The 26,843-nt window shown below is 39.9% G+C and overlaps 1 long non-coding RNA gene across 1 annotated transcript in view; it reads right to left on the reverse strand.

Annotated features, from left to right (window-relative positions):
- LOC146432729 (uncharacterized) overlaps positions 1–26,843 on the reverse strand; it is a 250,688-nt gene that overhangs the window by 33,783 nt on the left and 190,062 nt on the right. The window contains exon 5 of the long non-coding RNA XR_014854300.1: positions 16,429–16,485. This is a non-coding gene — a long non-coding RNA (uncharacterized LOC146432729). The remainder of the gene's footprint in view (positions 1–16,428; positions 16,486–26,843) is intronic.

Consider the following 26,843-nt stretch of genomic DNA (forward strand, 5'->3'; position numbering starts at 1 on the left):
AAGCATAATGTTGAAGTCAACATTTCCTTTTTTGTGTGTGTTCATTAAAAGTGTTCATGGCTTTAAAATATTTTTGTTGTTTGAACTGTAGTCAAGGGGAGTCTGGGGAAGATCCCTTTTCTACTTGAAGGCGATAGCTTCATTTTTCTAGTTAGAAAGTACAAAGAAAAGCTACTGTGAACTTGTCAGAAGTCACCATTTTGTCACCAAAAGGAAAATAAGAGAGGAAAAAAGATGACCAGCACCTGAAAATATTTAGACCCCATTTTCTCTCCAAAGAAAGAAAGGGAGTTCTAAATATTCATTTTCCAAGGGCAGTATAAAATCTTGATTAACACAAGTCAAATCCAAGACACTGAACGAGGATTTTAAAATTCTCCTCAGCAAAGCTATTGCAGGAGACCATGACAAAGCAAACTGATTCATAAGGAGATCAAATATCAGCCCTGTTTTTATGGACTCTCAAAGTTCATAAGAGATGGGAACAAATCAGCTGAATTTCAATGCAAGGACTTTTTGTGCATTTCCTCACATCCAGCCTCACAAGCCTGTGGGACTGATTCTCTCTGAGCCATTCATCTACTTTTGCTTTACATCTGTCTTAATGGAAGAATGCATCTAACGCCAAGACTTTTATAAATAGCAGCACTTAAATCCAAGATAAGCACAATTCACAGTGCTGTACTCAATGGGAATATTCCTCTAAGGCTGTGTAACCTGTGTGCAAAACTGTGTTTCAGGCTGAAATCTGGCATGTGTGGATTTCACAAAAATGGAAATCTGCGGTTCTCTATGAGGACAATTAGCTGAAACAAGTAGTGGGTGTCTGCTTACCCAGACAGAAACACCAGCTTTGCAAGTTAACATTTTTTTGCAAAGTGATTACTGTCTAGCACACACAATATCCATTAACAGAAATTGAGTTCATATTCATGTGGAAGGCAATAGCCCCAGGCACACTATTAATGAACAGGAGAGCAGGGGGCTCTAGACTTGGACTAAGCAGCACTTCCAGCCATGAAACAGTAGAATTACTGAAATAAGAAAGTTTCAAAAGTAAATTGTCAATATCTGAATATGACTTGCTAAAATGAAACTGTGAGGTAAACTGGAGAAGGAGCACAGTTGCTCAGAATTACTGCTGATTAAAACCCTAGCATGCCATTCAGACATTGGGAGTAACTAGTGTGCTGAAGACTATAAAAGTCTAGGGAATAAGAAAAAAAACCATTCTAATCATATTCCCAGGTGTTTTGCTTGCTCTGTTGTGCAGCTGGAATAGTGCAAAGGGATGTAACAGATCACAGCAACCAGTCCACCAGCCGTCTGCAGAAGTTTTGCACTATTGAATGGGATAACCTAATTGCATCTACATGGAAACACATGACCCTAATTTCCACCACAAGGTATATTGTCCTTTTCATATTATTTTATATTTTTCTTTATGCCTTGGAAGAGGTAATAGACTAACACACACAACAGATGCATCTGAGAGATGTTAAACTTCCTACTAACTGTCCCAAAAGCCAAAAACCTGCACATTAATATTAAAAACCTGAGCTACAGATATAGAGTTATGCATGTAAATAACATCAGAGAAGTGAAAGCAGCATTCTCAAGTTCATATTCCTTTTTTACATTGCACAGACAATATTTAAAAAAGGGAGATTCTTAAGTCTTTATTTCTATTTCTATTTCTAAGATTCTCCCCAAACCTCTTTTTCCTAAATGCCATTGTGGATGACACCAGAATCACAGGGTACCAACAATTACAGTCTCTTCATTCTGCACCTCCAGCACGGTTGGAGTCCAGTCCTTCAATTCCCAAGGAGTCCCACTGAAGAGAATACAACTATTTAGGACTTTAAGTACTATTCAGCTTTCTGCTGTTGCATCAACCAAAGACAGGACTGGATCTTTAGGCCTTAATTCAATGACTTAATTTCTATTCAGGGAAGTTTTTAAGAACAGAACTCCTTTGGTACATGCTCTCCACAATGCAGAACTGCTGACAATGAAAACATCATTGTCCTTTGAGATCTGAAATGTTTCTCTCTGCAGCTGCTTGCTTTACATTGCAAAGGCATCCACCATCTACATCCCTAGGAACTTTCTACTTCATTCCTTTCAAGAAGGAAACTCCATGACCTTAGTACGGATAAGTCAAATAAATATTATTCAATCAAAACATCTATCCTGGGTTTTTTTCCTGTCTTAAACACGACATGTCATGTCATTTCTCCATTCTTTTCACCAGTCCTCTTATTATGCCTCTGCTTCTAATGCTGCTTTCAATGGCTCAACAGCCTGACTGCCCAGAAATTATTCTTGTTGGACATCAGTGTTGATATTAGTACCTAAATGTAGAGCACCCTCTTCTCCAATGTGCATCAGTTTGCATTTCATGCACCACAAAACTTTATTGTCTTTTTCCAGAAAGGATATTAGAGTGTAACTGGAGCCTGTCAGGTCTACTTCCCCTGGCCTGTCACCACTGCAGTTGGAGTGTTGAGTGGAAGGAGCAGGGAATGGTGCTTGGAGCCCTCAGGAATCCTCCTGTTTGCTCACATCAGTCAGTGAGCATCGCTCCACAGCCTCAGCAGTGCAGAGCTGATCCCACAGAGCATCACACACACACCTAACCCCAGCCCAAAGTGCCTGAACCACACAGTCCCAGGAGCAGAACTGAGGCTCCCATCCCTCCCACCCCAAACCACATCCACACAGAATAAATAAAGCAAACCCCAAACATAGAGCCTGACAGCTGCTCTGTGCCTGACTGCCCTGCTCTGCACAAAACCTGCTGCTGTGTCAGGGCTCTGCCCTGGCTGCTCTTGAATCAGAATGAGAGAGCATCAGAAACTGCCTGCTGAGCTCTGACACATGGCTCCTCTCCTCGTGGCATCCTCCATTTCTGAAGGTTAATAAAAGAAATCCACTTATTATTTAGCCATAATTAGTCCTTAAAAGTGCTTTGCAAACACAGCTAATTGATTAAGTAGCCTGCGCAATTGCATCAAAACACTGGTTTTAATTAACAACCTTAAACCCCACAGTTCATGCAGAGTAAAAGGAGCCTTTTTCATCAGCTAGGTGTACAAAAGTGGAGAGGAAAGAGAAAAAAAAAAGAAACAGGTACAGAATAATTTCTCAGTGAGAATTCTATGCTAATTATGTAGCCTTTTCCATCATCCTGCACCATTTCATATTAAAAACCCCACTGTTTTCCCCATAGTAATTTATATTAACAAAAAAGGACAATCTCAGTGTTGGTTCCAAATCTTAATCCCACAGCTCCACTACTTGAATTCCACAGGGATTCAATGTCTCTAAAAGCTGCACCTGGAGGTGCCACCTGCCCTACGCAGGGCTCTGGCATCACCAAGCATCGGCAGAAGGATCCCACATTGGGAGACATTTAAGTCATCCTGGTTTCCAGCTCAGGTCATCCCTTTCTCTGTGTGCATCTAATCAAACCCAACAGTCCTTCCTGTCTCAGACTCTCAAATGCCTGTGCTTGGGATTGGAACCTAACCAGTGGTGGTATTTCCCACCCAAGGGGGTGGAGATTTTGCCGTGATCTTGTTATGTGTAAGCCTGTTACATGTTTAAAGTCCTGGGCATGAAAGTGGATTTGCTAATTGCTCATCAGTGTGACTCTATCACAAAGCACAGCAATGACCCCTGACTCATGCTCAGCAGCTTGCAGCTTATCACCAGTGGGGCTCAGACATGTCTCAGTATCCCAACACTGGGGGAAGAGAAGACAGAAACACTGGGCTGCATTTGAATTTTTCAGTCTGCACTCTACATGCCAAAGGAGAAGGTTTTGACCCTTCAGTCCAACTGCATGAAATTTGGTATTCAAATGGATTTATTTGTCTGCATGTTGTAAAACCAAACCACAGAGGTTGCTAGTAACAGAGATGAGCATCTTCCAGTATGGAAATGGAGGGGATAGAAAGGATCAACAGCACAAGGATGACCTTAGGCTAATCCTGCACTTCCCAGATCCACACAAGTTGTGTATTTGCCTGTCCATCTGGTATAAATTAGAGCAACCTTGAGGCTCTGGTACCAACTGAGAGCCCTCTGCCCTCTATACCTGCAATGTTGTACTTGGTACTGCCGAGTCCAGCAGGATGCCTTGCTGTGGCTGGGCAGACACAGTGCAACCCACAAGGTCCAGGGGATCTCAGGAACAGTTTGCTCCTTGAAACCTGCCTTGGGTGCTGAGACTGCCCCACAAGGTGCAAATTACAGTGGAGACAGATGCACAAGCTGGCACCTGGTGATGAAAATTTAAACATTGGTACCATGGATTTATTTTTATATTACAGTCTAGAGAGAACATGTCAAACAAATAAATACAATTTTCTATTTTCACTGTTTGCACCAGCATTTGAAAGAACACTAAAGTCATTAATGCAACACAATTCCTTTTGAAGGCAACAGTGTTCTTTCCACTTTTTCTCATGGGCAAAAGCTAAAATACTAACCCACAGTGTACACCTCTCTGGAATGAAATCCTGCACATATTCCTCTGGAGATTTACAGTGTATACATGAAGAGTTATAAATGGTAAAAGGGAAAATGTACCTATATTTTCCTATACATGTTCAAATCTTTTCTTTAGAGACATTTAAATCCTCATAAATTGCCCCTTGCATATGAAGCTTTCTTTTTAAATCTTAAGCAAATTTCACTGCTTTTCTATTGCATAATGAAATAGCCAATCATGCTGAGGAGGTGATGTTAAGCTTGCCTGAGCTTGCAGCAATGGTTGAGAACATTTCATAATTCAGAAATGCCATAAAATCCTTCATCACAAAAATTCAATTTTTTTGTAATCCCCAGGAGTCTCTAGGATGTATGTAACATTAAACCCTCAAAACAAGAAACCAAGACAAGATATGTTCACTTCCCATTCTAGACTCCACCTTCATGCAGCTTTTTTAAACAAATATATTTGGGATTTTTTTGTTTCTTTTGGTTGAAATCTGTACCAGTATAAAATAGACACACACATATATACCATCTATGAAACTTACACCTTTCTCTTCTGCAAATGGGCATTTAGTCCCAGGAAATAATTAAAAGAAGATCAAGATCTGTTTTCTAGTTTGTTTAAAAAAGAGCCTTTGACAAGGGCATGCCATTCTTTTAAACACCACGAAGTAAGAATAGGTGATTCTGTGTGTAATATTTGCTATGAACAGCCAACAATGAAGTTCCTCAGTTCAGGTAGTTTATTTCAGAGGTGTTTAATTGGCTACAGCAGTGTTTCCCATCACACAGCACTCTGCTCTGACAAGTGCTGCACACACTTGTAGCAATTTTGCTGCTTTGAGAGCCCTCAGCTCCTGGGAACATCAGGCAGTTGAAAGACCTGTAGATGTGGCACCTGGGGACATTATTTACTGGTGGACTTGGCAGTGCTGGCTCAAGGGTTGGACTCAAAGCCTTTAAAGGTATTTTTCAACCTTAACAATTCTATGAGTCTATGTCCTGGTCTATGAAATCATAGAGAACATGAAGGGAAGTAATGCCTGTAAGAACAGAATCAACTCCAAAGACTTGAACACAGTAAAACATTTGATTGTAAACAGACATATTTTTTTCCTGTGTTCACAGAGACTAAAATTATTTTATAAAACGAAACTCAGAACAGTACCATTTATGGCAGTAAAAAGTAATTACTGATATTTACATTGTATGTCTCAGCAAAGAGAATGTGCTCAACAATCATGAAATGTAATTTCTTAGACATTTCTCAGAGTTCAAAAAATTTAGTATTTGGTTTTTTTTTTATAGTTTTCTGGGGAGGTCATCTAGTTAAAAAACCATCTTTAAAAAAAAAGAAAAATGCTTTTGCATTCTGAATATGTTCGACTCTGAGATCACATGAGCCAATAGTCCCTTGTCCAATTCCACACCAATTCTAGTGTGTTGTGAATTCAAGTGAAAACTGAGTGAATGACCAGGCTCAGATTCTTGTGATCAACTAAAGAAAGTTCAGCTGGAATCAAGACTCCCAGAGTCAATCAATATTGTCTAACAACTTCATTAACGACCTGCAGAGCACACCCTCAGCAAGTTTTTATCCTGGCTGCCTTTGGAAAGCACAGAGGGAAGCCAAGGGAGGGGATCCTTCCACTCTGCTTGGCACTGCTGAGGTCTCAAGTATTGCACCCAGGACTGGGCTCTTCAGCAGGATTTGCACAATATTGCCTCTCAGTTGGAACAGCCAACATTATTAGTTAATTTGATGGGACTTTAGTCTACCACCAAAACCTCCAAAAAATTATAGCAACATAACAGGTCTATAGGAGAGCCTCAAGAAAAGCCCTAACTATGTACAAAGTGTGACTGAGCCCCAGGTCTTTCCAACTTCTCCATCAGACAGAGCAAAATAATATTTCAGTTCACTGGTTCTGCTGATGTTAAGCTTCTACTTTTTCCTGCCTTGCTTTGTTTCTCTTAATTTTCCCCATTTAACTCTCTCTGCTATTCCCAAATTGTGAGTCAAAGTCTACTTCCAGCAAAACATCTCCTTGCCTACTACTGTCATGAACTTGCCTACAACTGAAGTCTTCCTCAGCCCTAAAATGGGCCTTTGCCAGCACAGAGCCACGTGAACAGGGAAGGAGGGCACCAGGGATGAGTCAGAAGCAGAACTGTTGCTGTTCTTGCCCTGTGCATTTACATTTTGTCAGTCACTCTTGATGGTGACAGCACAGCAGCACCAGCAAAAGGATGACTGGCAAGAGATGGCATGAGCCAGCTGCTAAGCCTGAATCCTGAATATCAAATGTCAGCTGTAGAGAGACCATGAATAAACGATGTGCAGTCGTCACTCTCTCTTGGGAATCACCCAGTATCTTCAAATACTTAACACAAGCACAGTGCCAAGGATGGGCTTGTAGATTTTATGTTCACAGGATCCCTCTCAACTGCTCGACACTTCCTTTCTGAAGAAAGATGAATCCTCTGTCTGGAAAAGGAGAAGGAATGAAATGTGTTGTCTGAAAGGGGCATATCCTAGCAACTCGCCCTCGTGGTGCTGGTCTACCTGGCTGAGTACAATAGCTCACTACAGCTTTCATCTGTGCTGGGGTAATGGTTAAGCAAAAGTGACTTGGTATTTCTGGGGTGCAGTAATTGGATTTGGAGCCTTTAACCTCCAGGTCACAGGGTTAGATCCAGCTCCAGTTCATAGAGTCTGAAAATCATTAGTATCACAGACCTGCTCGTGGCATATATGAAATGAATGTGTGGCTTCAGCCCAGTTGCTAGTGAGAATGAGTCCCTTGCCGACTCTTTCAGCAGAGAAGTAGGGGATTAAATGAGTTTGGAACACAAGTTAGTTTTTTCTCCAGAAGGGTGGTCTCTTTGGTCAGAGTTGAGACAATTTATCTGGTGAGTTTTTACCGCTGCTTGCTCTGCAGTAGTCTTTAGGAATATAAAATTTCAAGCTTGAGGTCTACATATTTCAGAATCTTTAGGGCCCCTACATTTATTTTGCATAGAATAAAGAAAAATAAAATCAACATCTGACTTTGCTTTAAAAATTTGTTCAGCTCAGCTCCATTTGGTTCTAGTTTTTTAAAAATCTCAGCAGGCCAGAAGTGGCAGCAGCACAGCAGACTGGACCTATTGAGGTGCCTATATCCACATGCCTTATATTAAACTGCACTACTGAAAATGTCACTGGAGCAAAATCCATAGCCTGCTATGAGATCTTTGGCTTATAGGAAGAGAAGATGAAAGGAAAGGGGAAAGGGAAAAAGGAAAAGGGGAAATAAAAGGGAAAAGGGAAAGAAGAATTGACTCCACAAACAATGATCTAAGAGTTACAAACTCTCCCACTGGAGCAGGATGTGACAGCCTCGTACTCAAGCAGTTCTCCACCTGAGTGAGATTCCCCAGCACTGCCTGCAGCACACACAGCTCTTGCCAAGAGGGAAGGTGAGCGTGGGCAGAGATGAACCTGGCTCTCCCCTGTCAGTGATAACAGCTTTAACCGCAAAAATGTTTACAATAAACACTAAGCCCACAGGACTTGCTTTTTTTAGCAGATTTTAAAGCCAGCCCTAGTTCCCAAAGATTCATGGGTGTGTAAGCTTTTCAGAATGCATGAAAAAGTCAAACCTTTACTCCTCAGCACTTTAACAAAAACAAACACCCTCCCCCCCAATTAAATTTTTTAACTTTTCCCCACTTTTGTGGACATTTTGCCCTTTTGAAAACCAAAGTTTAAGCAACTTGGAAAGAAAGCCAGTGCAATTAAAATAAAATAAAAAACATAAAGAGAACCGCAAAGGAGAGGCTTCAAAAGACTAAGAAAGCATTAAAAATTATTTGCCTCTTGCTTTACAAACCATTCACTGAATCCCAATAGTAGACAAAACATTCACAGAGTCCCAAGTGTAGTTCACATGCGTTTTAATACTTGTTTAGTGTGATGATTTTTTTTTTTTATAATCAGTTTTGAGTTTATTTGTATTGGGTTTGTTTCTCATAAAGCATCTGTTCTTCTGTTTCTTTTTACATGACTGGCACTCTCCTAATGTAAGTGACTGGACTGACATTTATTGGATTGGGCTTCACATGGAGCACCTGTGAGCAATATGTGCTGTGTGTGACTTTCTCATGCAGGCCTAGTAATTTTAATTGTTTTTGGCATGTTTTTCCTGCCATATACTGTAACTTGACCTTTGCAAATATTCATTTCATTTTGATGTTTATGAAATGAAGTAGACTAATATTCCAGAAGAATATAGCCCTCTGTTCAGTCACAGAAAGAGATACAGAAAAGGTAGTGGCAGCACAATTTTTTTTTCATCAGGAGGTCCTAGAATCCTGGGGAAACTAGGTGGTATACCTCTAGAATAATGTAAATATCTAGGGAGCATTGAGGGCATGGGGGGAGAAAGTCGTCTAAAAGAAAAATGTAGGAATATTAAAAAAAAATACCCAAAAAAAGCAAAACTTTAAAAAGAAACCTCATTCTCAGTTATTGGGAAATACAAGGTCTGATTATACTTTTTTTCCTATCTAAGTTTGTAGCACTGTTGCAGATACTAATATAGAACATTTAGTACTTCTATTTTCTAGCACAATTTTTACAAAGCCTCGTGAATTGGGATAATTAGTTATTAGTTTTTCTGAGGTAAAATGGAGCCAACTGAGTTTTTCCCGGGACACAAAATGGGCTAGGAATAGACAAGGGATTTGAAGTCGAGAGTTCTTGAGTTCTGTTCTCATGGAAAACAATTAGACAACAGTGCCTTATAACTGGAGAAAGGTATGCAACAGCACTGCTCCAGAATTAGCGGAGAAGATTTCTTTAAGGAGTTACATGCACCACACCAGGTATATTAACCCTATTAACACACCGTTCAGATTGTTCTCTACAGTGTGCCGCTCTAACAATGAGAATAGAGAAATATTTGAAAATCAGAGAGTAGGATATTGTCAGTCAAAATCATTCCAGTTACTGGTTGTGATGATTTCACACACTTATGGCTTCATATTATCTAAGGTGGACAGATTTTTATTTGCATGAAAATATTGATAATTTGAGGTGTTTATGGGGTTTTTAATTATTGTATTCTATAAATGGTAATCAAGCTCTGGACTCCTTTTTAATTAAGGTGAAATTTAATAGAAGACACTAATTAAAAGCTGTAAGCATCTCCTCAACTAGCAGTTTAACCAATAATGTATTATTTATTAACACCCCTGCAAGTTGGCACAGCGCTAAGAGAGGTGCAGATCTTGTGGCAACAATGACAACCTGATGACACAGTTCCTGCTGACAGGCAGTGCTAATGAGCTTTGGCAGGGATCACTCTGCTCCAGGCTCAGAGGCACCAGCCACGGGCTGTGCTGAGGATTGCACCACTCAGCCTTCCCAGAAGGAGACAACATAAAGGGAAAGGGGCTGCAGAGTGCTTATGGCAGATCCAAGTGCCATGAGGAATCACGTGGCACTGCTCCTCCAAAGGCACAGGGTGTTTTATACCCACAATAATGCTGCTCTATAATGCATGGATCCAAAGGTGCCTTGCACTGAATGGGAAGCTGACCCACGATGTTTAGCTCATGGACATTCAGAGGCAGTTCTGTGTTACTACTCGCTTAGCAAGGGTTCTGGGTCAGAATGCAGGCTGTGTTAGATGGCTGAGTAGCCCATAATAGCTAACAGCCCATCAGCACCAAATAATCAGCAGCAGGATTGAAATACCATGAGCTGGACATACACCTGGTGCAAGCTGATGGACGAGAGGACAGCAGAAGGCAGCTGAGTCATGCTGGCTAATAAGCTTATGGAATATGATCCAAACAAATCTCTTGTAGTTTGCAGTAATTATTACATTTATATGCTTGACCCCTGTTTTAAATTCATAAAATAAATTGAAAAATACTAACATCAGCTTTAAATCAGTAACAGTATTAGGCCCAGGATTATGACCTTTTCTTCCTATACAGCTGCATTCTGTAAAATGAGATCTATTGGTTTCATTTCCCCAGCACAGCATCCAGAAAGCCCTTCAAGTAGAATTATTGCTTCTATTAAAACATGTACCATCTTCTAACTCTTCCCGTTTTCTCAGTTTAATATGAAACAATTGAGAGTTATATCAATACATTAGAAAAGAATTATCTTTATCAGCATCCTCAGAAGTTGTGATTAATGCAACAATCTCTTTCCTCTAACTGAAGATGCCACAGGAGGTACTAGTCCTTGTTGAACAATTATGTAATTTAAGCTTTGTAGAGTACACATTTTTGCAAAGTGGTCAATAACTCCTGGTTAAGTAAAAGCATTCCTTTCAATTAATACAAGTTTCTAAGTAAACTTACAAATACAACAAAAACCACAACAGACTTGGATCTTAAAGGCACCTGCTCACAGCAGTATATTATGAAAATCTGATTTACTATACTACATATTCTATTAAACCTACACTGGTGAATACTGTGGGACAAATTCTCCTCCTCACTAAAGCAGATGCAGGATATCATCTATACATATGCAGCACAGAGATGCTGCTCCTGCACCACAGCAACAGCTTCATCACCTTGGAAAGGTGAGGAATTCAGGGCCAGAATGACATGAACAGCAAAGCAGTCTCCAGAGAAGCTGCCTGCAGCCTATTTAAGCAGCCCACATAGAAGCTTCTCACCTGAAGGGCACAATGTGAGAGACCACTGATGCAGGATTGCCTCACTCCTTGCATCCCAGCAGTCCTGTTCCCATAATGCTGGGCTCCTCAGGGTGTATTATTCCACAAGACAGCTTTCACAGACGGAAAGGAAACCTTGCAGCCTTCTAACAGCATCCAAAGAAGTTTAGAGCCTACTGACATCCACGCACATCAAGAGAAAAAGTTTGTAGGGAGACCTGGTGTGGCTCATTTTCAGTTTTGAAAACTGGGCCAAAATTGAGAAAATTCTTTAGTTTTTGCACTGAGCCTCTGTGAATTGTTATGGGACTTACACCAGTGATTCATCATCTACTTAGATATGTGTATGGAAAGAACAAGTATACTCATATGTGTGGGAATGGCAGTGTTAAAAAGAAAATAAATAACCTTGCCCAACTGAACTTTCTTCGTATTTAGCAAGGGACGTTTTCCTCTGATGTGTATGTGAGAGGTTGGATGGAAAGTCAGTGTTATTAGATTTTATACTTTTCTAGAGACACTGTCACTGGAGCCTAATAACTTTGTTTCTCTTCCGCTCTCTTCAGGGGAATAAATGGATATTTAAAGTTTGGTTGAATTTGTGTGCTGGGGGACATGGTTATTTGGTATAAATGTGATCCACTTCCCCCCTTCCCACTTCCCTCCTGACTCTTTTCTGTTCTGTACATTTTCCAATTAGGAGCCCCAGTGACTGAAATCAAGCGCCAAATTACCAGCCTGAGGCTAAACTATAGCAGCAGCAAAATTCCAATTTTAAAAATCTGATTGAAGAATGTGGGGCTTTATCTATATGCCAATGTATGTGCAACAGGAAGGTTTTCTTCTTCCCTCCCTTGGCCCTGTGAGCAAAGAATCCACTAAAAATACCAAAATGAGATCATACAAGCTGATAAGAAAACTCACAAAAGAAGAAACTATGAGTCTGTATAACTGCAGCAGTATCTCTGAGTCACATTTCCTGTGATGAGCCAAAAAAGGTCATCTTGTGTACAAGCAGGTGCAATGTGTCTGGGCTACAGGGAGTGTACACAATGTCTGTGTGCAAGGACTGACACACAAATGCTGCACCTGAGCTCCTTCACACCGTGCTCCTTTCACATTAGAGGTCTCTACTTGGGCTTTTTAGCATCCTCCTGCAGTTAAAGAGTCACTAGCTTCCCATTTTCCCTTATGAAATCCCAGGTGGCATGTCCCATTAATGGGATCTCTCTCTGGATGAAGCTGTTGTACCTCACTTTGTTACACCATGTTAACAGAGGGAATTCAACTGCCTGGGACTAGAAACTCATTCCGAAATTCAGAAAAACCCTTTGCAGCACATTATTGTGCAAATAAACACAGAATCTGGGAATAAGTACTTGCAACATCCTTCTGAATGGCCTGTCCCTGGCCCTTTCTGCCCAAATTGAGGAAAGATTCTCTCTGTCACACACACTCTGCAGCAGCCTCTGCCTCGGCTGCCCAGCCCTGCTGAACCCTCCAGGTTTCTAAGTGCTCACACTCCCCTGTTTCACTAGGGCATGGTAGGGAATGTGATCCACCCATTCCATGCCATGCAGCACGGGCTGCAGCAGCACAGGGCACCTTGGCAAAGGAGTTTCATGCTGTTTTGAACTCAGTATTTGGCTCCATATGAGCAGATCTGTCCCAGAGATTGATGACTGTCATTTTGGTGTCAACTGACCAAGATTGCCTGGACGCAGGTGAACTCTAAGACTTGTGCTGAGCAGGAATGCTCCTTGAAGACCTAGATTGTGGTGTGATCTGAGAAGGTTATTAGCAGCAGAGAAGACAAAAAATTCAGTTCTTATTCTCTAAACAAGCATCTGTATTTCACAATAAAGTATGTAGTGAATATCGTATCTGTTTTCATCAAACATGACATTCAAACACTATCATCCCATCTACAGGTTATTGCAAGGACACTGGTATCACCCTCAGAGTTATTGCTTTGTTTTTCATTGTCCATGAGGTGTCAGCTCCCCTTTTCTACCACCACACCTGTATGTAATTCTGTGCTGTCAGCCGAGTGAGTGGATATACCTGGGAAAATACACAGAGCCCCCCGTGCAGTACAGACACCTCCTCTGTCCTCACACAGCACAGACACATGTCATTCGAAGTACATTCATACCTCCTTTCCTTCTCTTCTGCCAACCTGCTCATAAGCTTATATTTTTACAGCTATGGATGGATTCACTGACAGGCTAGGACCCATTCATTTACACTGTTTACTGCAGCAGACAGTGGCTCCAGCTGGTCCTTAGCCTGCATTTTGCTGAATCGTGTCCTGGTTATGGGGCTGGTTTTATAAAACTTTAAAACTGTATTTTAGTCCTCATGACCAGGCTGAATAGTGCATGAGGCTTACGTGCCAGTACAAAATATTTCTTGTTAGGGATATGTGAGCTCATTTAAACTGAAGTTAAAAGCTTCTGTGAGTCTGTGAATTTGAAGGTTTGATTTCTAAGTAAATATCCTTGGTTTGAGCTCCATTTGGAAGAGAATACTGGGAGAGAATCAGAGAAAGAACAATAATAAAGGAAAACAGGTTTTAAAAACAAGTTAGAGAGAAAAGACTTGTGGAAAAAATACTACACAGCTGTTTTCATACCATACAAAAAGACTTCCTGAAAAGTTTTACAAAGAAATCAACTCGCTGAGCACTATTGTGGTCTTTAAAATAGGAAATGCAGAATCAAAAGCAGGGTTTGGGTTTGGTTGTTTTGCTGTTGGTTTTTCGTTTTTTTTTTTTTTCTCCAAAAGGAAATACTTCAAAAAAGATAGAATGTTCCAGAAAATCATAGAAATAGGGGAATGTCCTTCAGCATTTGTGACCAAGTGCTGAGGGGATGGCCTTTTGCCCAATTTTCTTTTCAGATCTTTCTTGCTGTCAGAGTGCTATTTAGCAGAAGCTTTAACTGATCTTGAAACTTAAACATCTTTCTCACAAACAAGAATTTGGAAACGTAAAACATTTAAGTAAGCTAACCCAAACCAGCTCTTACTGAATACCTTTGCAATGAGATGGTAATTCCAGCCTAAAAAACTTCTGCATATGGTGAGTCTGTTATGGTTGACATTTGCATTAGAGGAAGTCATAGCTACTTGGCCAGATGCACAGAAGTATAGTGTGAAATATATATCATTGATATTTAGATCATCAATCAAGATGTGATCAATATGAACATGATCTCTACCCTACCTGGTGAAGAACTTTGACAAAGGAACAGCTGTCACTTGCAGCCTTGAGTCTGACAAAATATTTCTTACATGGAAATTGTAACTTCACTCCAACATCAGCCCTACAATGACCTTATCCCACAGCTCGTGCACAGGGAGATTTGCTGAAGCTCCCTTTCCATGGCCATTGCCATTGCACACTCCAATGCTTGCTTTAGCACTCACACCTCGAGTGCAGAAGACTGCAATTTCACATTTACTGCAGGGGAGAGGGACAAAGCCAGGCTGGACAGGGACCCTACAGGATCCTCATGAAAACCAAATATGAGCTAGACAAGGAGAAACTGTGGAAAACACATTACTATTCACAAAAGCCTTTTGCCTGCATTAATTTAGACATGTACAGAATCAGAAGGCTCCAGCATGATAAGGGCAGAATCAATGGAAACCACTTTTTCATTTAAAATTAAACTATTGTTGCTTTAAAAGGCAGATCTATTTTTAATCTTGTCCACTCAGTTCTATTAACAGACAACAGGATATAGAGTAGTTCCATATGGCTCAAAATGTTCAATATCAGATGGCAGATTGCAGATTCATGGATCGAGTTATTGGGGAGGGCAGAGGGTTATTTCTCTTAGTCATAATGTAAATGTAAAGAAGACAATCCAGTAGCATTTAGGGAGGGAAAGAAAAGGAGAAAAAACAAGAAGGAGTAATTGGGGTCACATCCACTGAGCACAGAGGCATTTCCAGAACAGCATCCAAGTGAGTCACAGGCAGCATGAGTGAAAAGAGGGGGGCAAGTGATAAAGTAGAACTCGTGGCCTTTTTAAGCTTTTCTGGCAGAACAAGAAAAGTAATTACACACTGTCTCAGCAAACATCCGTGGCACCACCTGGTGTATTCTCAGAGAAATCCCAAGAAGGGATTTTTCATCTTAACCTTGCTAAGTGCTGTGCTGGTACCAACTCTTTGCATGATATGCAATTTTGAGAAGGAATCAGCCTGGGAGCACTGAGTGAAACACAGCCCCTCGGAGATATGCAAGTGGTGGAAGTCAGCTGGAAAGTGCCTGGGTAACAAGAGCTCCAAAAGAGAGGGAGAGGAAAAAGGCTGCTAAAACTGATTGTGACACCATGAAGCCACAACCATATAAAATCTGCTGGAGCTTGGAGAAGAGAGGGTGATGACAAATGTCTCTGGTGTCTCAGCAGTGCCAGCGTTCCTACGGCAACGCTGAGCCTTGTTCCTGGCTGTGTGTGGCACTGCTTCCTGCTTGCTTTGCCTGCCGCCTTTCCCAAAACTGCCGTGCCTTTTCCCACAAGGATTCAACAACCTCCTAAGTAGGGTCCAAAATGTACTAATTGCTTTAACGAGTAATTACGGTTCCTGAATTCCTGAAACACTCCTACTACCAAAAGTAAGCAATCCCTAAATAAATTTCCTGGGGCTTTTTGCTGGGTCTTAGCCTATGAAAAAACTTTTACAATCATAATTTCCCTGACTGAGGCATCAGTCTAATGACACTCCTGCTTGCTCATGTCATCAAACGAGTCAGCAGTTGGTCTGTGCAGGCTGATTCCTGGGTAACAACCTTGCAGTGAGATTTCTTTGGACTGAACAGGTATGATGGGATCGAGAGAGCTGAAATCAGCACACAGTCCATTCCTTATGGCAGAGGTATTCCATTGTAAGCCTCAAGAAACTGATTGGCTTCTGCATTTGAGACATGCACATGTGCATATGCGGACATAAATACATGTGTGTATATATATATATATAAGTATTTCTTTAAATAAGTGTATTTGTGAACAGATGAATTTGTGAATCAGGTCACTTGGATGTTTGCCAGATTGAACAGTTTTGGCAGGATTCTTAGGCTTGAAAACAAACAGTAGTGCCTTATTAGAACTCCAGCAGACACTGTATTGCAAACACTTGAATGAGTTTCTGCATATGCAAAAGATTGAAATATCATGCTGTGTAACAATATGCAAAGTTACAAAGGAGATATTTGAAATGAACTTACTGATTTCTGAAGTGTAGCACCCATTTTTCATCCTCAAATTTTCTTTCAGGTGCCATACTAAAGAAAAAAATAAAAACACTGCAAGTTAGGCATTGGGAAGAGATGTTACAGAAAAAATAAAAAAGAGAATTTTCCTGATGGATTCCTTAATCACGTACAAGTCACTGGTGAACAATAAAATACACTGAAGATTGCTATAGAAATTAGGTCTTGACCTGAGTTGTTGAAAAATAGTTCAAAGCAAATTGAAAACATAAATGGATTTGTGGGGGGGGTTCCAACAATATTTCAGAATAATGAAGACAAAGTCTATGTCATACCAAAGGCTAACATTAAAATTAATGTTACCACCTCTATAAAAATAGATATATTGCTTCACATCTAGAATGTTGTATCTAATACATTATATAATGCCACAAGAGACTAACATACACAAAACTTGCCTCTTTTCAGCCTAAATGATCTTCAAGTCATTATGACACCTGCCAGCCAAATCAGAGAAATTCAGAGTTAAAACTGGTATTCTGTGCGTTATCTTTTGTGCTTGGAACCTTAGGAGTGTGTAGAGAAACTATGGGATGAGCTTACCTAAACACTGCAGTAAATGCTGAACATGATTTAAATCACTTTTATACTCTTTTAAAAATATTTCTACAGATGTACATGGCCAAAATCTCCCCTCACACAGCATACCTGTAATTGCTCTCCTTAAATTGCTGAAGATATCCACATTGAGTGGACTGAGGCCAGCATTTGATTCATAGAAGTTATTTGGATTATACTTTATTTGAAACTAAAGCATAAACAGAATTATCCACAGTCTCTGTGCTTTTAACTTGTCAGAAAAGAAAATCACTATTTGTGCTTGATGAGCATTGCTAATATCTCAACCAAACATTTGGATTAATTGATAGTGGCTTTTTTTTTGGTGGTCTCTTTTTCTTTTTTGGTTTTTTTCCTCCAAAGCAGTTACTTTTAAATTAAACTAGCACTTATAAAAGGTGATAGGTTCATAGTTCTGGATCAAAACAGGATTCAAATTTAACTCTATGCTACAGGTAGAGAGAAGGCAGCAGCACTGCCCTCCCCACAGACTCTGCTTTGAATTACATTTCATTGTGTGTTAATTTGTTGTGTTTTCACACCCACATTAATGTTCATAGTGGGTGAAAAGTAGAAACACATTTTTAATGAGAATTATTACAATAAATGGATCCCTGTCCATGGCTTGCAAAGGTTGAGTGCTGCTGTAATTCTTCACTTTACATGGCAACATCATTTATGATCCTGAGCATGTAGCAGACTCAGGCTGGCATCGAAGTCCTCAATCCACCCATCACTTTGCAGGTGCTTCAGCCCCTAGCAGCTCTTTATTTCAGTCATGAAAACACTTGTCCACAGAGCAATCACTCATCCTTAGACTGACACTGCTGCATCAAGCAATTTATATTAGCCAATGCTGTAATGACATTTCTCAGACTTGTATTTTATGGGTATTTCTTTTTTGGAATTTGTGAGGGATAGAGAGGACTAAGCTGGGTGGTTAAATTATTAAACTGTCCTCTGAATACTCATCTTTCCAAAATGCCTTAAACAACATTTTAATCAATACAAAAGTTAGCCAGTTTCAACTGCAAGAAAATTCCCAGGGGCTGTAGCTATCCCCGTGCAGCAGCTTATTTTCAAAGCTAAATATTCTGGTTGCTAACAGAATAATACTCCAGAAAACATGCAATTCGCCTTTTTTATCGTTTTGGTACATTTCCCAGTTTTATCTACTTTAATAGTAAGAGATACAAAATAAAGCACCTCGGACATCTGTCCTAGATATCCTGTTGTGCAGCAGAGCCTAAAGGACCAAGATATGGCACAGTTTGCATTGGGAGCCAGAGCTGCCTGTCCTGGGTCAGTCCTTGTGTGTCCCAGGCACTGTTCTTTGCAAGGAATTTAGCCTTTTGCTGCCCCTTTCAAAAGCAAACACCAGCCTTCTCTTAAAAACAGACTCAGGAGACTAAAACCCCAGAAGAAGACCCAAAGCTGTGGCCAGGGGCTGTCCATCTCACACGTCACAGGGAAGTCCCTTGGCTTTAGGCAGTGGCAGAGGTGAGGGTAAGACCTCTCCCATTCTCTGCCTCCACAAGGGCAGAGTCCAGGCTCTTATTTCTCTCTCACACTCATTTCCTTTCATCTGCATCTTCCCTGATTTACATTGAAAAATAGAAGTCGAATAAGATTCTGTCAGCGCTGCTGATGAACTGATTACTCCAGTAAAAATTTCTGCTTGTCTCAGACCCAAATGAAAAGCAGGATCAGTCTCACTTTTGGAATAATCAAACTGGAATAGGAAAGGACTGGATTCATAATAAAGCTTTTCAAATATGAGCTACCTTTGAAGTCCTATTAAATTCTATTTCTAAATGCCAGGGCCTTACTGCACAAAAGCACTCTGCACCCAAAACATGGGCAGTTGAGTAGAAAACACGTATTTTGCAGGTCTTTCCCTGCTTTCACCCTTTTTCTCTTGCACATCTCTCAATTACTGAACATCTTTCCTTCCTCTCCCCATGATTTTTTTTTTGTTTTATTCTTGTACTATCCCCTCCTCTTTTCCTTTCTTCTACAATGCAAAGCTGTTCCTGTCCCACTAGAGGCTCTGCACCTAGTCTGTGAATTTCTTCTCTCTTCTAGTACAAAGAGCTGTAAATTTTAACAGGCACAGCATAACTAGACTGTTTATTCCCCGTTTCTCTCTGCTTTTCCAGAACTAGAGGCAGCAGGAAACAAACCAGAGGGCTTTCATCATTTGCATCCTTCAGCTAGCCAGGCCTACAGGATCCCACATGGAGAGTTTGACATCCCAGCTCCAAACACCCTGCTGTGATTACTGAACAGAGGTGCTGCTGCAGTACTGACTGCTCATCCAGTGGCACCCATTTGCTCTTGTCTGGTGCATTTTACTGAACTGGGCTGGACCCACAGGGACCTTCGTGAGCCACTTGGATACATATTTCAGGCAACAACTCTAACACAACTTTCTGGAATTAATGCTTTTAAAAATGTGGATTTCTTGGGCTTTTACTCAGGCTACCCAAAGCTCACAATACTAAATTGAAAACCATCGTGATTGCTGTGAGCATTCTTCCATTGTAGCCAAGGATCATATCTGCCCTGAATGAATAATTAACCCACCCCTGAAATCCTCAAGATGAGGATTGAGTGGCAGGCAAGTGAGCATCAGATGGACAAAGGAACTTGTACCATTACAGTGACACAAGAAAATTCTCCACGTGGCTCACAGTGCCACAGATTCATACTGATTCAGCCCATAGCTAATAGATTTATCCCAACAGTAACATGCCAGAAGAAAAGGGGAAACATTAACCAAGTGATTTTAAAAATAAATAAGGCTTTGATTTTTAATAGTGCTAAAAGGCTTTAAATTCACACATTGCTGCCCTCTCCACCTTCAGCACTGCTGAGTTCATAGAACTACCTCATACAAACTTTAGCACACAATAAATTTTTAAAAAAAAACTCTACAGGGAATAATGTTTGTTCTGTCAGCTCTTCACAGATTGTTTTGTGGCATCTACAAATAATGAATGATTAGAGCACAAACAAGAAAAATAATTGACTTTAAGGCATAAACAGCTGCACTTAATTCTGGAGGAGTGCCCAGAATTGCTGCTTTGAAATCCCTCTGCTTTTTCCACGATAAATATGTTACAGAATCATGAAACAAAGTCTGCAAACAAATTATTCCTACTTATCTCCTATGTGTCATTCTCTTTTGCATGTTTATTCTGCCCTGTTAGTTTGGCATTGTTTCCCAGGTGCAGTACTGTATCACTTGGTTTTATGAAGTAATTACAGCTGGAAATAAGTTTTGCAAACCTGATTTACATCCTTCCAAAACCTCCATAAGTTCATAACAGCCTAAGCTCTTCTGATTTAGCTCTATTGCCACAGAAGGCATTTTCTACCACACTGGATTTTGGCAGAAAGTCTCTAATATGATAACCCAGTTACACCAACTTATACATCCTGTGACAATAATCCAAGTGGCCCTCAGACTCCTTGACTCATTTGTTTAGATACTTGAAGTTTTCATTCAAGCTGCTGAATGAAATTCATCAGTTCTGTGTTGGAAGAATAACTGGTTCTGTGTTGTTTTTTTTCCCACAGGCTTTTTTAAAAGCTGAAAAAGGAGAAAACTTAATATCTAATATATTGCTACAGTCTCCACTGTAAACTTTTACTAAAATTAAATTAGATGATACAAGTAAAGGTCAAAATTGAAATGGAGTCAATAAAAATCATTAGATTAACAGTGATCCTGAACTGAATCACCATCTAGCTGATTCACCAAATTAATACAACCAGTCACCAAATAAAATTACCGTACAGCACAGTCAGTTCTTACAAACCTGCAAATACTCTCCTATAGAATTTAAGAAGGCATTGTCCATTTAAAACCTGTCCCAATTACATCACTCTACTCACAGCAATCAGTCCAATCAGTGGAACAATTTTTAATTTTAAAAAAGATTGTTTTCTGCCTCAAAGTCCTGGCGTTCTCACACAGTTAGCAGCTAGCTGATTAGTAGTTATCTTGCATACTGAATTTTGATACAATATCTTTCATAATAATGTTTAGTTTAATGACACTTTCTCTGCCCTCAGGATGACCACATTATTTCTTTGAGCTTTAGGTATAAGGAAAAAAAATTTATCATGGCAAGTTTGAGGCAATGAGAGGGAAATGCTCACTGGGCTCACCCCTCAGTGAGAGAGGTGCTCACTCTGCCTTCACCTGCCATCACAAAAAGACTTGGACTTGGACAAATACAGAAAAGTGTATTTCTGCGTCTCTCTACAAGATTTTTAATTCAGTAGTCACCCTAAAAGAACAGGATCTTTTCAAATGGTCCCATTTTACAACAGTCAATAATCTCAGCAATGTTTAGACAAAAAACTACCAAGTCTCTTCATAACACCACACTTAGATTTCATGATGAGAGCATTTCTGTGACCAGAGCAAAGGTCAGTGTGGTGACATCCAGATACAAATCATTGCACTTACATGAACAGTGATGGTAAAACTAACAACCTAGGGTATTTACCTTCAAAAAAACCGTAGCAAACCTCTTGCAAACAGGGAAAATGGCAGAATGAAACGGATAAAATTGGGTAACACATCTGCCTTTTTCCAAAGTGCAACATTATCAGTGCATTTTCTCTATTCCTGAAGATATTGGGTTTAATTTTAATGCCCCCATGCCTTGGATCATATGAACAACACTGAGAATTTAACTGAATTTCTCATATGCTTAAAATTATAAAGATCCTTACACATATTGCTGGATTAGGGTTTAATGTTCCTAGAAGCTGTCATGCATCCTAACCACTGAGCATGCAGTGGGCATCTTAAATACAGAGATTTAATGTAAAACCAGACTGAGTCACAACCACAACCAAACTAAACAAAACTAATATCTAACCAGTATAATTGACTGAATGCAAAGAGATTTGAAAATCAGCCCATTAGTTTTCAGTATCAACCAGGCTTTAAACTGGATCCACCCAAACCTCACAGATGTGAAAAACAGCAACCAAATATTGCTCAAAGCACTTCACTAGCACATTCTGTAAAAATATTTGGAGCCAGAAGTCCATTACACTGGAGACAGAGGTAGATAAAATTCTAGAATGAAAGATTTTCTCCAAGAGAGTAAATTAAAAATTTCAGGAATTCTACAAGGTTTTTTCATTAACTGTATTGGCAAATCACTGAAACTTTTCATTAAGAGAAGTTCAGTTGTCTGATGTTTAAAGAATATTAAAGTATTTTGTGGGTTATGGTTACTAATACAGGATTGAAACACTGTGATTACAACTCCTTGTAACAGAATGCAGTTTTAGAAGTTGAATCAGACAGTATTGTTTGACTTTGTTTAGACTTTTTGATATGAATGAATGAAAGTATCATTTCAGTTTATCCCCAGACAAAATTTCAGTTTTTGCACAACACTGTTTTTCTCTCACTTTTCTGTTTAGAACAAAAATTCTACTTTCTGACTACCTTATTTTTTTCATTGTGGGGGCAGAGGAGCCATTGGAAATAATGGAACTGTTGGAATCTTGCTGCATGCTCTCTTTGGCTGTGGTTCACCATCATTTGTTGAAACTTTAAGAAGAGTCTGAACAAAAATGGATTTGGAAACAATGCCACCTGCAGTTTATCCCATCTTTTCTTACTGTGGCCTGGCTTGTGGTTTGTGGCACAACACAACATGACATAGAATCTTACCAGATAAAAGTCTTGTTTAGGGCCAGCTGGAGAATCATGAGGCACCCCCAGCTAGGGTATTTCTGAATGGATACTTAAATTTTATTTAACTTCCGAAGACTCTCATAGATAGGGAAAATAGGCTGGTCATCAGCTATAGAGAAGAATTTGGGTAAGAATATACATAGCACATAGCATTGCTTTTCCACTGAGGGAGAATAAATTAGGTTAGTTTGCACTTTCTCTGCCTTCCAGACAATATGTTCTACAAGAAAATGGAGGATAATTTGTCTAGAATGTATTATTCATATACAATTATGATGTATTAAAATGATACTGTTGTTAGAGTCTAAGGATCTAAACAAAGAAAGTATGTAGGAAGATTTAATATCTTTTTATTAGACCAACAGATTTAGAAGAAAACAAACAAGATTTCAGGAGCTCAAGACCATCTCCAATGATCTGAGGAATTGTATGCCAAAAAAACTGTCTGATCTTCCCTAACTATATCAGTTAGGCAAATAAAAGATATTAACCTGCCTCATAAACCTTGCTTCACTTAAAATACTGAAAAATTGTGCTCACATGGGTTTATGCTAAGATATGGAAATGGCAAGAACAGAGAGAAGAAATAAGGTTAAGAGTGGGGATATTTTTCAAACAATTTATGATAATATTCTCCTAAATTCCAACATGAGCTAGCAAAGCTGTATTATTTTCAGTGAAACAAAATTACTCATGTGGAGACTAAGCAAATTCAGTGACTTGCTTATTTCCAACAGGCTTTGTATTTTATGCCTGTAAAAGATTTCAATTGCCTGGTAAGTAAAAACAGCTGATTTAAGGGCACAGTGTATCACCCAGCCAGCCCTGTCTATAATACTTAGGCAATTATTCAAAATTGTTGTTTATTCCTGTTCAGCAATGGGGATGTACCTAAGTTCCTCTGAAGGAAGAAAGCAGCACAGCACTTGTCTGTTCCACCAGGTACAGACTCTGCTCTTCCAAGAATCATCGACATGAAATGTTCCAAAGTATTTGAGTTACTGTGAAGGATGGCAACTTGGATGTTAACACCATTAAATATTGGATCTCTCCGAGCACTCCTCACAATGACTGAGCTACAAACACAGATGAATGAATAGCACAATATTTTTACATCACCCTCAAATACAGAACAATGGTGAAGTTAAAGCAGCAACACACTTCTGGAAGCAAAAAGAACTTCACAGCCTAGGCAGATTTAGCATTTACAATAAATATCATGTAGGCACCTTCAATAGGAACCATGGAGAAGTTGCTGTATGCTGCTACTGAATGTATACTGCGTTTGATTTGAAAGGATTGAGGGTTGGCTGGCTAGGGGCCAAAGCAGATATTTGTTCAAGACAGAATCCACAATGCACAAAGAAATGTCATCACTGTTTTTTTCTGCAGTGCCTATGCATCTGGCTTCATTTGACTGATGCTTTAAAAAAAAAAAATCCTATTTTTTCTTCTTTAAATAGAAAGAATGCATCAGACCAGCAATTTGAAGTATTTACGTTAATTGAACAATTTTAAAAAGAGCTTTACTATAAATAGCATTGCCAAAATAATCTGACTCAGTTGTCACCCACATAATAAGGATGTTCTTATTTATATTTTTTCCAGACATCTAAATTGCTGCCAATTCTGAAAGTAATACTAATGAAAAGAGGAAAAGGAAAGGGTTGTGTTAGACGTACATCAACGACAACATCACTATATCCTATTAGAAAATGATTAATTTGGAAGCTTTGCAATTAATTTAAATCGGGCAGAACACAGGGGAATTCTGCTTCTCCTACAGTGAAATCTCAAGGTTCACTAAGCCTGTAATGGACTCACATCAAGGCCACCCAACTTGGCTGCTCCTGAGCTCCTCCAGGAAGCTCCAGTCTTGTCAGTTCAGGACTCTTCCATTAAATGCCCACCTTTAGCTTGTGCCTGACAAGCAGCCCTTGTCTGTACAACCCTCCTTATCTGCAACAGGAAGTCACTGTTTGAAGACCATCCCTCAATTCAGCATTAACAAAATGCAGATTTTCAACTGGGCTTCTTAACAAGCCCCTGAAATGCTGCCAGGCCTTCTAATCCAGCAAGTCTTGTCAAAACATGGTAACTTTGAACCGAAAAACCCCCATGGTGCACTGGAATGGGTTTATTTGGCTGGCAAGGGTGACCAAGGACTTCTAATTGAAAAAAAAGGGGGAGGCAGAGAAATCCCACAAACACAAATTACTGAAACCCACAAGTGAAGAATTTTGAGCTGCTGTGGGAGCAGGCAGCAAAGAGAGCTATTGAGATGAAAGAATGGCCCCAATGAGCTCACAGTGCTCTGTCTGCTCAGAGGCAGGATGCTGAGTGGTGCATGTTTGAGCCATGCCCCAGGCTGGGTCTGCATGTCACTGCAAGAGACTCAGAGCAAAGGCCACAAATCAAGCATTAAATACTGACAACAAACTTCTTTTCTTCCTCCATCTTTCATGAATCTCTGAAAATAGCTGGAAAGAAAGAAACAAACAAAAAAAAAAGCTGTGGGCAAAGGCAGAAAGTTGTTGGAATTAGGCAGAAAAGCCCTGAGATGCATGCATAGACTGCACATGGGACCATGAAATTCTGGGTTTAGCTGCACAGATTATTTCTGACAGGCATACAAATAGTCTGTAGTGCAAATTGCATGGGATAGAAGGGTTTAAAGGCCCTGTCTGGGTTAGGGGACAGAGCTCATGAACACCACTGACCCTAGGCTTCAGCTCAGAAGGACCCTGGAGCTCCAGCAGTACAGCAGCCTCCCTGAGGCTTATAAAAATGCTCCTGTTGCTAAGTGCAGGCTTGCTGGCAGCCATCTATATGCACTATTTGCCAAAAGGAGCCTTTTCCTCCTTTGACTTATTCAAACTTCTGTAAATTAACAGCTAAAAATGCCCTGCTTTTCACAGGTTTTAATTAAGATTGCTTTCTCCCCGCAGGAAGAGAAATACTGAAAATAGCCTGAAAAAATGAGTCCCCATGTTGCCAGGTGAGTTTCTCCAACACACCCAGCCTTGCTAATGAAGTGAAACTTCTATCTTCACTTCAGGTGGTAGCTAATTAGTATATTTTCTTAATTAAAATGCTTTTCCTATCGAGGTATTCTTCAAAAAGGCCAAGGAGGTCATTTTGTTGCTATGACCACTTAAAATCAAAATGTCTTATTAGAGGAAGGGGACATCTGCTCTGGGTTTCAAAATCTCCTAGAAACTTGCTGGGAACAGTGTGTGCAAGTCTACAACACTGACTGAATTGCTTCAAACACCAATGAGAGCTTCAGGACCAAAAGGTTTAAACTACAGAGAGCTGAAACCTCAGCTCATAAAGCAGCCCACAGGAGAGGTGCCACTTGAACTAAGTACGTGGTGTGGAACTAAGCACTGCCTAGGATTCTTTGATTCTATTGTCACATACACATCAGTTCAGGACCATTTACTTTAATTTCTGCTTAAAATAAATTTAAACCCTCAAAACTTTCTGATTTTAATTTCAAACTGATCAAACTTTCACTGATTTTAACATCTACAAGAGCCTTAAATAACAACTTGGTCCAAACTGATTTCATGGCTTTGCAATTAGCATGTTACAGAGCTCTTACAAATGTTGTTAACATTTCCACAGGTCTTTAAAAACCCAGATGGTGTGTTTTGGCAGCTGGGCTGTTTGCTTGACCAGCCTGTTTGGCATCTCTGTTCTACTGATCAGAGTTCTTGGTTAGGACTTCCAACACAATGCATTTAAAGGCTGGGGAAGGTGGGAAGGGGTTTCATTGAAGGGCCACTGAAATAAAGGCTGAAAGAGGATGATGCGTTTGGTATATTTTTACTTCATATATCTTCTGGATCTTCAGTGAATATTCCCCTCCCTCCATTTCTCCCTGGAAAAACTGTGTACAGAGCTATCCTCAAACTTTCAGCTGAGCACAAAAAATAAAAATATGTGAACTCCAGCATTTTGAAGCATTTGTAGGAAGAAATGTATCAGCTTCTCCCCTTTTTTTCGTTTTCCTGTCAATGGTGTTCAGATAACATAGAAACTCAAGCCTTTCAAATGCTGCAAGTGACTTGAAAGT

This window comes from Lichenostomus cassidix, chromosome 10 (genome assembly GCF_008360975.1).
Source record: "Lichenostomus cassidix isolate B80296 chromosome 10, HeHo_3.0, whole genome shotgun sequence".
NCBI classification, from domain to species: Eukaryota; Metazoa; Chordata; class Aves; order Passeriformes; family Meliphagidae; genus Lichenostomus; species Lichenostomus cassidix.